The sequence below is a fragment of the Oryctolagus cuniculus genome, chromosome 3 (genome assembly GCF_051225735.1).
Source record: "Oryctolagus cuniculus isolate XC-2025 breed Fujian yellow rabbit chromosome 3, ASM5122573v1, whole genome shotgun sequence".
Taxonomy (NCBI): Eukaryota; Metazoa; Chordata; class Mammalia; order Lagomorpha; family Leporidae; genus Oryctolagus; species Oryctolagus cuniculus.
This window is the reverse complement of record NC_142869.1, coordinates 148821023-148835151: the sequence shown is the minus strand read 5'-3', so window position 1 is coordinate 148835151 and position 14129 is coordinate 148821023. Positions and strand designations below refer to the sequence as shown.

General features: G+C 39.3%; 1 long non-coding RNA gene across 1 annotated transcript; it reads left to right on the top strand.

The window, feature by feature from the left end:
- Window positions 1-4668: 4668 nt before the first annotated feature.
- On the top strand, window positions 4669-10486 carry LOC138849048 (uncharacterized). The gene is made up of 2 exons (XR_011387418.2): window positions 4669-5177; window positions 10184-10486. It is a non-coding gene; the product is annotated as an uncharacterized LOC138849048 (long non-coding RNA).
- The last annotated feature ends 3643 nt before the right edge of the window (window positions 10487-14129 follow it).

Below are 14129 nucleotides of genomic sequence, written 5' to 3'. Positions count from 1 at the left end.
AGGAAAAGGAGAAGGAACCTGCACAGCCCATTTCCTCCTACAGCTAACAACCTTCAGTGGGCCAACCCGGGTAGAAGGGAGGTTCAACCTTTAGATGAAGTTTAGTATTACACAAACAGGACATTTTCATTGCTAAAATGACTTTCCTTCTGTGACTAGATGTAATCAGAGGATTTTTATTTTATTACCTGTGAGTGATCAAAAAGCACGGGGATTTCCTCTTAATTTCATCTGAGAAGCACAGAAAATAAGTCTACAAATGGATTTAAATGGGCAGTAGGTGAAAAATAAGTGTGTGTGTGTGTGTGTGTGTGTGTCTCCTTCACCTTCTCCTCCTCCTTCTGTTTTGAACCTTATACTCAAGACCTGTATCATGGCTTCTCAGGTTAAGCTGCCACCTGCAGTGCTGGCTTCCCAAATCAGAGCTTCAATTCAAGCTCTGCTTCCAGTCCAGGTTCCTACTAACGTGCCTGGAAAAGCAGCTGGTGATGGCCCAAGTACTTAGATTCCTGCGCCCACATGGGAGACCTAGATAAAGTTCCAGGCTCCTGGTTTTGGAATGATCCATCCCTGACTGTTGTGGCCATTTGGGGAGAGTCAAGCAATGGATGGAAAATCTCTCTCTCTCTCTTAGCTCTGCTTTTCAAATTTATAAAATAAATCCTTTTTAAAAAATGAGCCACATGCCTGTGACTGGAACATGAAACAGGAAGAAAGAAGATGTTAAAAGAAACATTTGAGATTTTTTTATCAATTCTTTTCTTTTTTAAAAAAAGATTTATTTATTTATTTGAAAGGCAGAGTTACAGAGAGGCAGAGGCAGAGAGAGAGAGGTCTGCCATTCACTGATTCACTCCCCAAGTGGCTGCAAGTGCTAGAGCTGGGCCAATCCAATACCAGGAGCCAGGAGCTTCTTCTGGGTCTCCCATGTGGGTGCAGGGGCCCCAGGACTTAGACCATTTTCTACTGCTTTCCTAGGCCACAGCTGAGAGCTGGATTAGAAGTCGAGGAGCCAGGACTTGAACCAGCATCCATATGGGATGCCGGCACTGCAGGCACGACCCTACCCATTACATAACAGCACAGGCCCCAGTTCTTTTCTTTTTATCTTGTTTGTTTTAAGGGGTTCCAATCTTTCTTTGGATGGACCCTAAGCTTCCACCAAAACAGGACTTTTTCCTTTCTATTCTATATCCTCTACTTAGGTTGTGTGCTTTGAAATCTTTCCTCATTCAGTGCTGTCATCGGTATACATTTTGTACATATTTCACTTGTGTTAAAATATTAATATTATATTGTGTATCACCTTTTATACAGTTTATATTCTCCTATTTGATGGTGCTGTAGTGACTTTCTTATTTTATGAGAAGTGTCTGGCAATTTCCTTAAGCACCTACAAAAAACATGGAAAATTATATTATAAAAAAGAGAATTAAATTAATTATAGTTGTATCTTCTCGAAACAGTATTTAGTACTTGACCTATGAATTTCTGATCTACTTATCAGTTTGTCTAACCCATTTATGTATTTCTATTTAACTGAGTTTCTTATAAACAGTGTGTAGTTTAATCTTGCTATTTCATTCAAAATGACAATCTACACATTTTAAAAAATATATTTATTAACTTCTTTGAAGGGAGAGAAAGGGAGAGAAGAGAGAGAGTGAGATTCCATCTACTGTTTCACTCCTCAAATGTCCACAATGGTGGGGTCTGGGAAAGGCTGAATCCTAGGGCTGGAATTGAACCCAGGTGTCTCATGTGGGTAGAAGAACTCTAACTACCCCAGCCATCACCACTGCCTCCCAGGCTGTGCATTAGCAGAAAGCTGAAATTAGGAGCTGCACCTGAATTTGTACCCTGGAACTCCAATATGCCATGTGGGTGTCCCAAAAAGCATCTTAATTGTCCACTCTTCTATAGCAAATGTGTGCTATAAGGGAGGATATTTGGCTATTACTTATCCGCCACATTAGTACTATGTTGACCACGAGCCTCAAGGGTGAAACTTTTCCAATGTCCCAGTTTCTCTTGCAATGGCAGACAATTTGTCTCTCAACAAAGTGTAGGCTGTACAGGGTAGGCAGCTTTCCTCCCTCTTCTCTATCTCAACCTAACTCTGTCTCCTATTAGCAGGAGAGTTGGAAAGTGTATTTCCTCCCCCTCCTATGGTATCCTTAGACATTCCTTTTGTGCGAGCGCAGGATCCTGGGACTGAATTTATTTCCTGCTTCTTTATTGGCAACAGACAGTTTTCTCTAGGAGCAGTGGAGAATGATAAGAGAGGTTTTTCTATCCTCTTTGCCATCAGAGGCAGTTGACATATTCTTGGAACAGGGAACTAAGGGATTTTCTTACTCTTTGTCTACCAGTAGCCCACTAGGTCTTTAAATAGTGTGACCATTCTGCCTACATTTTATTGCCCTGAACTCAGTCAGCTGATCATGTTTAACTCGAAAGGAGAGGGCTAGGAAATGGAGTCTTCCTGTGTACCTAAAAGGAAAATTTAACAGAGTGCTGAACAGTTAGCATTGTCTCTGCCTTACCATGATAATAGAAAAAGGGACTAAACAGGGAACTCTTCATCACTTTCAGTCTCCATCTGGTTGGCTTTGTAACAACAGCTCTTTATAATCTGGAGTTTGACATTTTGCCATCTTCAGCTTTATTTTCTCCTGCATGTCACAGATACCATATGGTGCAGGATTATCGTTTACATGTATTTTAACAGTCACGCTAGCTCCTCACCATTCTTTTTGCATATATTCTTCCTTCCTTCTTTAAAAAAAGATTTATTTTATTTATTTGAATAGTAGAATTTCAGAAAGAGAGTGAGAGACACAGAGAGATCTTCCTTCTGCTGGTTCACTCCCCAGATGGCCACAATGGCCAGGGCTGGGCTAGTGCAAAGCCAGGAGTCAGGAGCTTCATGTGGCTCTCCCACCTAGGTGGCGGGGGTCCAAGCACTTGGGACATCTTCATGTGATTTTCCCAGACCATTAGCAGGGATCTGGATCAGAAGCAGAGTAGCCATATGGGATGCTATCCATGTGGGAAACTGGTGCTGCAGACTGCAGCTTTACCCACTATGCCATAATGCCAACCCTGCTAGTCCTTATTTCTTAGCTGAGTTTCTCCTACTACTTCAGCAATTCAGAAATTCATTCGTAGCCTTTCCTCTGTGACCATATAACAGTCTATTTTTCTTTCTATTCTAATAATTATTCAGTTTGTTACAACTGACTGTAAATTCTTCTACAATAGGATAGAACAGCACAGAGGCAGGGTGATTAGCAGATTTTTCATTCCAGATACTAGAGTTCTAGTGGTCTAGAAGAAATTTGGTTATGGGGCCAGGGTTGTGTTGTACCTGGTAAAGCTACTGCCTGTGACAGTAGCATCCCATATGGGTGCTAGTTCATGTCCCTTTGTTCCACTTTCTATCCAGCTCCCTGCTAATGGCTTGAGAAAGCAGCAGAAGACAGCACAAGTACCTGGGCCCCTACCAGCCATGTGGGAGGGGCCTGATGAAGCTCCTGGTTCCTGGCTTAATTCTGGCCCATTTGCAGCTGCAGAGTGAACCAGTGGATGGAAGATCTCTTTCTCTCTCTGTTTCTCCCTCTCTATATAACTTTGACTTTCAAATAAGTAAGTAAATCTTTTTTATAAAAAAAAATTTGGTTAATCAACTCTCAATGCACTTTTTCTGCTATTCTGTCATTCTCCTTCTTTTGCATACACTGCTACCTGTCAATTTGTTTACTACTTTATATTATTTACAAGAAACATTTTAATAAATATAGCTGATATTTATTGATAATTTTTACTCTGAGTATTTCACATGTGTCAATTTATTTAAATCTCATAATAAATTCCTGAAGAAATTATTATCATTATTTAATAAAAGAAGGAAAAAAGCACAGAAAGCTTATGTAGAAATTTTGCACAGTTAGCAAGGATTAGGCATGGGATATGGATCTGGGAAATCTGAGCTGTTTGGGACAAGTGTTCACACCCTGTCCAATTAGATGTGGCAAAACAGTGACATTATCTAGTACCAAGAATGTGACTGTACAACTCAGGTTCCAGATAATAAAATAGAGATCATTTATTATAACTTTTAACAGAGAAATTTTAATATAGAGTGTAGGTTAAACGGCATTGGAGGACTGAAAATGCAAAAGGGGAACACTATGGTTGCATAGACTACACCTCTTGCCACCCTGGTCCTAATCCTACACACACTCAGCTCTATGTTTTCATGGAGATGTTGGGAGGAGACAAAAAAGATTGCGAGAGTGATACACTGATAATGGTGTCTTTTTCAGGAGCCTGTCAAGGCATAGAAACCATACCAGTTATTTAACCAGAGAATTTAATATAAAGAATTGTTAACTTGGTATAAACTCTAGGATGTCACTGAACTAGCAACTGCAGCATGAGTTCTTAAAGGGAAGGAGGAAAATGTTGAAATCATTAAGACTTAACAGATGGGTTCCATGGAGCTGAAACTCAGACTAAACATGAGAGTCCTCATGAACCTGGGATACAGACTTGGAAGAAACAGCTGCCAGATCGTAGTGTGTGTGTCTCATAGTGATAGTGATAGTGATGGTGGGAGGGTGCTCGTGGTGAGCTGGTATTACAAGTGTTCAAAATCTGCCAGCCAGATTCATCTGCTTTTCCAGAAAGGAATCACTACTTCCTGGCTTAAGACTCCTTGCTGCAACAATGCTCAGAGGAAAAATAAGGAAATAGGCAGTAAAGCAGAAGACAGCAAACCTCTCCCTTCTCCTATATCCTAGCAGAATTTACCCAGTGTCCCCTATTGGCCAGAGCCTACCAGGAATGTTATCATGGAGTGTGAACTGTGGAAATGTGCTTTGCACAGTTGGAGCACTACCATCAACCAACCGAGTATAAAAGAGTGGGTTTGGAGGTTGGAGACAACAACTTGATGAGAACAACAACTGGAAAAGGAAGTCATGGGATCTCTGTTTGCAGGAATCTGTTTGTAAGGACACTTCAGTTTCAGTGAGGAGTCTGCCCACCAGCCCAAGTTTCAGACACAGAGCAGTCCTTCCTCATGAATCAGCTGCTCTGAAGACTAGCTCCTGGGCATCATTTAGCAGAATGGGAAGTCCATCTCCTTAATGCCTCTGTGAATGTCAAACAAGGTAAGGATGGGATGGCATGACATGCCCTCTCTCAAATGCCAAGGGATGTTCCTAATAGACAAGGATCTGACCCTGAGAGGCAGAGAGGCTGGGCTCCTCTTTGGCACACAGTCCCAGGAGGGATAATTGTGCACGTGAGATCATCTTTGGACGCTTCCTCAAGAGATCTCCAAGATCCTCAAGAAAAGGGATCTTTAGGAAGCAAAGAAAGTACACTCAGATTTTTTTTTATTAAAGTAAGTTGCTATTATGATTAAAGGAGTTCATTAGAAAGACTAATTTGGTAATGGGATGAAATGAAATACAGGAGGGAGAATATGGAGACAGGAAGCCTGACTGCACAAGCAGTCCTATTATCTGACCCATGGTTGTGACAAGAGCAGGAAAGTCAGAAACACAAGCCCTATGCAAGAGGGAAATGATTATAGCAAATTAAGCTTATTTAATGGCCTGTCTTTTTTCACGCCTGTTTCTTTTGTTGGGTTCTGAGAATTTTGCATAGAAAGACATGTGGTGGAGGGAGACTGAATCTAATAGAGAGGTTAACATTGTCTTGGGGGCAATACTTCTCAGAGAACAGCCTAGTGAGAAAAGTAATCCTGGTGGAGTCTTAGAGGAGGCCGGCCAAAATAAATGTGAGTGGTGTTGGCAGCTGCTAGATAGTCACTTGAGCAATGTTGGCATGCTCCATGTGTGGCAGTTGGCAGTCATGAGGTCCAGTGTCATCAGCAACTGGCATGCAATAATAGCTGAGTCCATAAGGCCAGAGAAGGGCCACATTTCTGCAGAGGGCTTGTGATGGCTGTGAGGGAGAATGAATCTGCAAACTTAACAATCCTGTTGCTGGAGGAGACCACCTTGGGCAGAGGGCAACACTAGTAATGATGATGGTGATACTGTAGCATCTGATGATGATGGTGATAGTGTTCAACAGTTTCTTCTTTGAAAAAAAGCTCTTTTCAGAATGCTGCACACATATTATCTTACTTTATCCTTATAAGGCAAATGTAAAGTAGATATTGTTATCATTATGCCCACCTTACAGATGATGGAATTTGAACTCAGAAAATTAAAGTAAGTTGGTCAAAATAACAGAACTGAAGGGAAGACTTGGTTTGCTATTTCACATGCCTAAATGTGAACTCTCTGGTTTTGTAAAGGTCACAGACGAAAATGACTTCTACTAAAACTACTACTGCCTTTGCGAAGTGTTTGCTCCCAAGCTCATGAAGTCTGGAGATTGAGGATTATTTCTTTTTTAAATTTTATTTAAAGTAAACAAATTTCATGTATTTCATATATACAGATGTAGGAACATAGTGGTATTTTCCACCCTACTCTCTCTTGCCCACGTTCCCATCTTTCCTCCTCCTTTCTCTCTTATTCCCTTTTTTATTTTTACAGTGATTTACTTTCAGCTTACTTTTGCTTATAAGATTTAGCCTACATTAAGTAAAGAGTTCAATAAATAGAAAGAATGAGAAAAACCACTGTCCTTAACAACTGAGTCAAGGTCAGTAAATAATCATTGAATTTCAAAATGTCAATTTCACTCAAATACATTTTTGGTACTCTATTAGTTACCACAGATTAGGGAAAACTTATGGTATTTGTCTTTTTGGAACTAGATTACTTCACTAAGTATAATGGATTACAGTGGCATCCATTTTGTTGTGAAAGACAGAATTTTAATCTTTTTTATGACTGAGTAGTATTCCATGCTCTATCTATCTATCTATCCCATAATTTCTTTATCCAGTCATCAGTTGAGGGTTATTTCTGATGGCATGCAAGGACAATGGTTCAGACTTAAAAACCCAGATTCCTAAACTTATTTGGAATTGCAGTAAAAAAGAATATCTAAGATTTGTCATTAAATATATCACAAATGTTTCAGAACAAAATGAGACCATATTATTTGGTGTTACTTGAAGATACGTGTAACATACAAGGCATGAAGTATAAAATACTTGACAAGGATAATACTTGTATTTTACAGAGAATAAGAATTGGACATAAGCTAGGAAATAGTTTTGACCTCTTTGTTTAGACCTCATAATCACCTGTGACCATGCAGTGGCACTAAACCTTCAATGATAAACTGATTCTCTCTGGTGTCTTATTGCAATACGGACCCTTTCATTTTGCATATGGAAATTAATATATCACTTCTTATTTTCAATCGTCAAGGGGAAAAAGCAAAGTTAAGATTAAGGAGGCTTTTAATGATTGGGCTTCACACTAGCAATATTGTTTACTGCCTCATATTTTCTGTGTAAAACATTATACATTGACTTACATCAAGCTGAGAAGCTACTGCACTGCAAAAGAAACACTCAGCAAAGTGGAAAGATAACTGACAGAATAGGAGAAAATATTTGCAAGCTATGCAAATAATAAAGGGTTAACATCCAGAATCTGTAAACAGCTCAAGAAATTCAACAACAAACAAATAATCCAGTAAGAAATGGACAAAATACTTGAACAGGCATTTTTCAAGAGAGGACATTCAAATGGCCAACAGACACTTGAAAAAATGCTCAGGATCACTAGCCATTAGGAAAATGCAAATCAAAACCACAAAATGGTTTCACCTCATCTCAGTTAGAATGGCTCTCATATAGAAATCAACAAATGACAAATACTGGTGAAGATGTAGGGAAAAGGTACCCTGGTCCATTGTTGGTAGGAATGTAAACTGGTGCAGCCACTGTGGAGAACAGTATGAAGATACCTCAGAAATCATATGATCCAGCCATCCCACTCTTGAGAATTTACCCAAACGAAAAGAAACCAGTATATGAAAGAGTTATCTGTACTCCCATGTTCACTGCAGCACAAATCACAGTAGCTAAGATATGGAATCAACCAAGGGCCGGCACCGCAGCTCAATAGGCTAATCCTCTGCCTGCAGCGCTGGCACACGGAGTTCTAGTACCATTTGGGGTGCCGGATTCTGTCCTGGTTGCCCCTCTTCCAGGCCAGCTCTCTGCTGTGGCCAGGGAGTGCAGTGAAGGATGGCCCAAGTCCTTGGGCCCTGCACCCACATGGGAGACCAGGAGAAGCACCTGGCTCCTGGCTTCGGATCAGCGCCGTGTACCGGTCGCAGTGAGCCAGCTGCAGCGGCCATTGGGGAGTGAACCAACGAAAAAGGAAGACCTTTCTCTCTGTCTCTCTCTCTCTCTTATTGTCCACTCTGCCTGTCAAAAATTAAAAAAAAAAAAGAAAAAAGAATAAAAAAGAAATCAACCAAGATGTCCATCGAGCATTGACTGGATAAAGAAACTATGGTATATATACATTATGGAGTACCATTCAGCTGTAAAAAAGAAAAAAAAATATGAAATCCTGTCTTTTGCAACAAGATGGCCATGACTGTAAACCATTATACTTCGTGAAATAAACCAATCACCAAAAGACAGACATCATATATTTCTCTGATCCGAGGTAATTAATAGAGTATCTAAAATGTAATATTGGAATGAAATGGAAATTTTGATATTTGATGATTGTTTACAGCTCTTGTCTCTTCCATTGAGGATCAGTGTTTTTTTTCTTCTTCATACTATTTTTTGAGCTCTTTTACTTAGTGTAGGCTTAACTTTATTATCATTAAGTAAACTGAAAATAGATCTTTGCAAAAATTAATAGTGGGAATGGGAGAGAGAGTGGGAGGAAGGGTTGGAACATTGGCAGGAGGGAGGGTACAGTGGAAAGCAATACTATGTTCCTAAATCTGTATATATGAAATACATGAAAGTTGTATGATGTAAATGAAATTTTAAAAAAATTATACATTGTGCAAAGGTGTTATCATGAGATCCTGAAGAACAGACAAATAGAAAGAAGATTCTCTGTAGTGACAGAGAACTTGTCTCTGTACCACTTTAAACTGAGAATCAACAAATCACTTTGGTCATACCTAACAAAGAGTACAATGCCTTTCTTCCTGGGAAGTAGCATTATTTCCCAAAAATGAGTTTTGAACTACTTGGGGATTATAGGAATTTTTCCTTTTATGGTTTTGGAAACTTAGTCTTGGGTTGTAGAAAGAAAAGTGAGAGAAACTGGTATTTTCTAATTCTTTCTTTCCTTTATTTATTGCATTTTGATCTTTTGCAGCCTTTGGTCCCTAAAAGAGATATTTGACTCTAAACAAATTTCTCACATTTGATTTTAATTTACTCGTTGCTAAAGTTGAGGTTGGTGTAATTGTCCTTTATTCTTATGACCTCATCTAACATTACGTGATTTCCTTTATTCATTTTCCAATAGGCAAAGCTGAAAATGGTTTAAAAAATCAGTAGATAGGTTATTGTACTCCCGTGTTCATTGCTGCTTAATTCACAATAGCTAAGATATAGAATCAACCCAGATATCTATCAATTGAAGAGTGGATAAAGAAATAGTATGTGTACACTGTGGAATACTACACAGTGGTATAAAATGAAATGCTGTCTTTTTGAATAAAATGGAAGCAACTAAAAACCATTATTCTTAGTGAAATAAGCAAGTCCCAAAAAGAAAAATATCATATGTTTTCTCTGATTGGGGTAACTAATAGAATACCTAAAATGTAATGTGTTGGAGTGAAATGGACATTTAGAGATTCAATAATTGCTTATAGCCCTTGTCTCTTCTATTGAGGAATAGCTTTTGTTTTTCATCATATTGAGTAAACTGAAAGTCAATATCAATAAGAAATAATAGTGGGAATGTGAGAGGGAGGAGGTATAAGGGTTGGAGCATGGGTGAGAGGGCGGGAAGTATCACTAACTTCCTAAATCTGTACATATGAAATACATGAAACTTGTATAGTTGCAACAAAATTAAAAAAAGAAAAACAAAAAATATAGTAAATATTGTAGCTCCTTTAGATCAAGTAAATATTTTCTTCTAATTTTTGTTTACATATTAAATGGCTACTCTTGTCACTGTTCCTTTCTTATAATACCCTTTCTTATTGTTTTGAAAATATTGATTTTTGGATTGGTGCTGTGACGTAGTGGACTAAGCCTCTGCCTGCAGCACCAGCATCGCAAATGGATTCCAGTTCATGTCCCGGATGCGCCTCTTCTGATTCAGTTCTCTTCTATGGCCTGGAAAAGCAGTGGAAGATGGTCCAAGTGCTTGGGCCCCTGTACCAGCGTGGGAAACCTGAAAGAAGCTCCTAGCTTTGGATTGGCCCAGCTCCAACCGTAACAGCCATTTGGGGATTGAACCAGCAGATGGAAGAACTTTCTCTCTGTCTCTCCCTCTCTCTCTCTGGAACTCTATCTCTAAAATAAATAAATGAAATATCTTAAAAAGAGATAATATTGATTTCACTTATTTTAAAGTCACACTCTGATTATCAACTCTGTTTCATCAGGCATAAAATCAAATAGATGGTTTCCTTGACCCTCCTTCATGGAGCTGTTGAATCTCAAATACTTATAATTCTTCATTGTGAACTCAACTTTGCAAGTATATTTCCTGCTAGATTTTCCACTGCCAGTATAAATATCTTGTAAATATTTGGAAGATGCATTTTATTTGGTTAAGAAGCTCTTGTATATTCTTAGATCACTGTGATTTTTCTCAAAAAAAATCATGAATTGGTGTAATCTATCTACTGTGTCTTTATTTCATTGATAATATTTTTCACTTTCATAAGTTCCACTTGATTTTTTATAATATTTTCTCTTTCCTAGCCTGATACTTTATTGCCACATCTACTTCCTCATAAGTTTCTACAGTCACTTTAAAATTCTGCATTTAACAAGACACTTGAAGCTTTCTCTGGCTATGGTGACTGTTTTTAAGGGACATTTAATGTGGGTATTTCAAGACTGAAGTATTGGTGGGACATTCAATCCCAAAAACTCTTATTGAACTGGCTGAAGGGTACACTCCTTTCTAATGTGAGTGTGAATTACTCATTCCCTAGTGCTTTGGGTATGGGTCATAGCTGATGTCACTGTGCTCTGTCATGTCCTGGTATCACTTACCCAACTATACACCCGACTTTGGCACTAAAGAATTTCTTTCTTTTATCCTCTCCTTTTCCTTTTAACTTTCCTTGAAATTTGGATGCTATATATGTGCTTTTATTTTATTTTTTTCTAATACAGGTACCTGTATACTTGTGTTGGGGAGGTACCTATGGGTTAGCTCATTTCATTAGGTTGCTAGAAGGCATTATTTACCATGTGTTCTTTATACATTAGCTTCTTTTTTTTTGAGGATAGATTAAAAATGTGAGTCTTCTGATAAAAAATATAACTTGGGGAGACCAGTGCTGTAACATAGTGGGCAAAGCCGCCACTTGAGGCACCGAGATCCCACATGGACACCAGTTGAGTCCCAGCTGCTCCACTCCCTATGCAGATGCCTGCTAATGCACATGGGAAAGCAGCAAAGCATGCCCCAAAGGCTTGGGCCTCTACACCCACATGGAAGACCAGGAAGAATCTCCTGGCTTCTGGTATGAGATTGGCCGAGCTCTAGCAGTTGCAGCCATTTTGTGAGTAAACCAGTGGATGGAAGATCTTGTGCTCTCTCTGTCTCTCTCTGTAACTCTTCCTTCCAAATAAATAAATACACCTTTAAAAAATATATAATTTGGGCCTCTGATGAACATTTTTCAAGTTGTCATCCAGCAAGTATATCAGCTTACACTAATACCAGTGGAATCTGAGAATGTTTGTTTCTGTAGAGACATGGTAAATCTTGGAGTTTGAAAAAAAGTTCACCAAGCAAGTAGGGGAAGAACTGCTTCTCAAGCAGAGGAAACAGGAAGTGAAAGTGCAATGAATTATTCAAAATATATATTTGGAAAGTTAACAGAGGTTTACTAGGGCATGATGGAGAAAAATCATGGGTTTATGAATCATAAAGGATTAAAAATCCTTCCTCTGTCATTTATTTACGCATACTTTGTGAAAGTACCTAAGTTATTCATCTGTTATACTTGATTTTTGCCACCTATGCGATTTTATATATATAGTATTATACATATTATTATATATATAGTGGAGTACCTAGTAACTAAATTGTTCAAAAGTGAGTTATGGGGTTAGTACTGTGGCATAGCGGGTAAAGCAGCCACCTGCAGTGTCAGCATCCTATATGGGCACCGATTCAAATCTCAAATGCTCCACATAAGCTCCATCTCTCTGTTATGGCCTGGGAAAGCAGTGGAAGAAGTACCTGCTTGGGCCCCTGCACCTGCATGGAAGACTTGGAAGAAGCTCCTGGCTCCAGGCTTCAGATCAGCCCATTTGGGGAATGAACCAGTGGATGGAAGATCTCTCTCACTTTCTCTCTCTGCCTCTTTGCCTACCAAATAAATAAATAAATCTTTTTTAAAAAAGATTAGTTATGTCTCATCATGCCTAGAACAGTAGGTCTTTAAATAAAAATTAAAAGGGAGAGGGAAGAAAATTCTGAATCCATATTATGAAGGACTTTCTATGTTAGGAAAAAAGAAAAGCTTTACATTTTATCTTCTTGGCTTTGTAGGATAAGACAGCCTTTGTTACAATATTAAACTAACCAAGCATTTCTTGAAATAAATCTTACTTGGTAAAGATGTGATGTCGTTTATGTATTGTTTGATTTGATATGCTAATATTTTTGAGGAACAGTGAAGCCATTTCTATGAAGGATTCTGGCTAGAGTTTTCCTCTTCTTAGAAAGTTGCTTTTTGGGCGCCTACACCAATGTAGGAGACCCACCCAGAAGGAGCTCCTGGCACCTGGCTGCGCATAGGCACAGCTCTGGCCATTGTGGTCAACTGGGGAGTGAACCAGCAGATGGAAGACCTCTCTCTCTGCCTCTCCTTCTCTGTGTAACTCTGACTTTCAAGTAAATAAATAAATCTTAAAAAGAAAGAAAGTTGTTAATTGATTTTAGATTCTGGCAAATTATGGCCCTATAGAATTCGATGTAAAATGTTCTGTTCAATTCTCTTTAAAGATTTATTTAACCTTAGCAATATTGTATTACTTAAATATATGTTAGAATTCTCTACCAACCACCCAGAGTTTTGTTTTATTTTTAAATAAAATTTTATTTATTCATGTGAAAGGCAGGGTAACAGAGAGAGAGGGAGAAGGAGGCAGAGGGAGAACTTTTTCATTATCTGGCCCACTTGCCAAATGCCCACCATAGGTAGGGCTGGGCTGGGAGCCCAGAACTCAATGTGAGTTTATCATGTGAATGGCAGAGACCCAAGTACTTGAATCATCATCTGCTGCTTCCCAGGGTGTGTATTTGCAGGGAACTGAATCAAAAGCAAAGCTAAAACTCAATCCTCTTATTCTGATATGGAAGGCAGGCATATTAAGCAGCAGCTTAATCCATTGTGCCAAACACTGCCCCTGGAGTTTTCTCTATGTAAACATTATTAACTAAAAATTAAGTTTCTTTGCTGGATAGAGTATTATTGTAGTTATTTATTCCTTTTGAATGAATTTTGGCAGCTATTTTTTTAAATTTATTTGAAAGATAAAGTTACAGACAGTGAGAGAGAGAGACAGAGAGAAAGGTCTTCCTTCTGTTGGTTCACTCCCCAATGGCCGCTATGGCCAGCGCTGCGCTGATCCGAAGCCAGGAGCCAGGTGCTTCCTCATGGTCTCCCATGAAGGTGCAGGGGCCCAAACACTTGGGCCATCCTCCACTGCCTTCCTGGGCCACAGCAGAGAGCTGGACTGGAAGAGGAGCAACTGGGACTAGAACCCTGTGCCCATATGGGATGCCGGCACCGCAGGTGGAGGATTAACCAAGTGAGCCACAGCGCCAGCCCTAGCAGCTATGTTTTTAAGAAATTGATTCATTTAAACTAAAGTGTCTGGGCTTGCACTGTGGCGTAGTGGGCTAAGCCTTGGCCTGTGGCACCAGAATATGGTTCCTGTCCAGGCTGCTCCTCTTCCAATCCAGCTCTCTGCTGTGGATTGGGAAAGCAGTGGA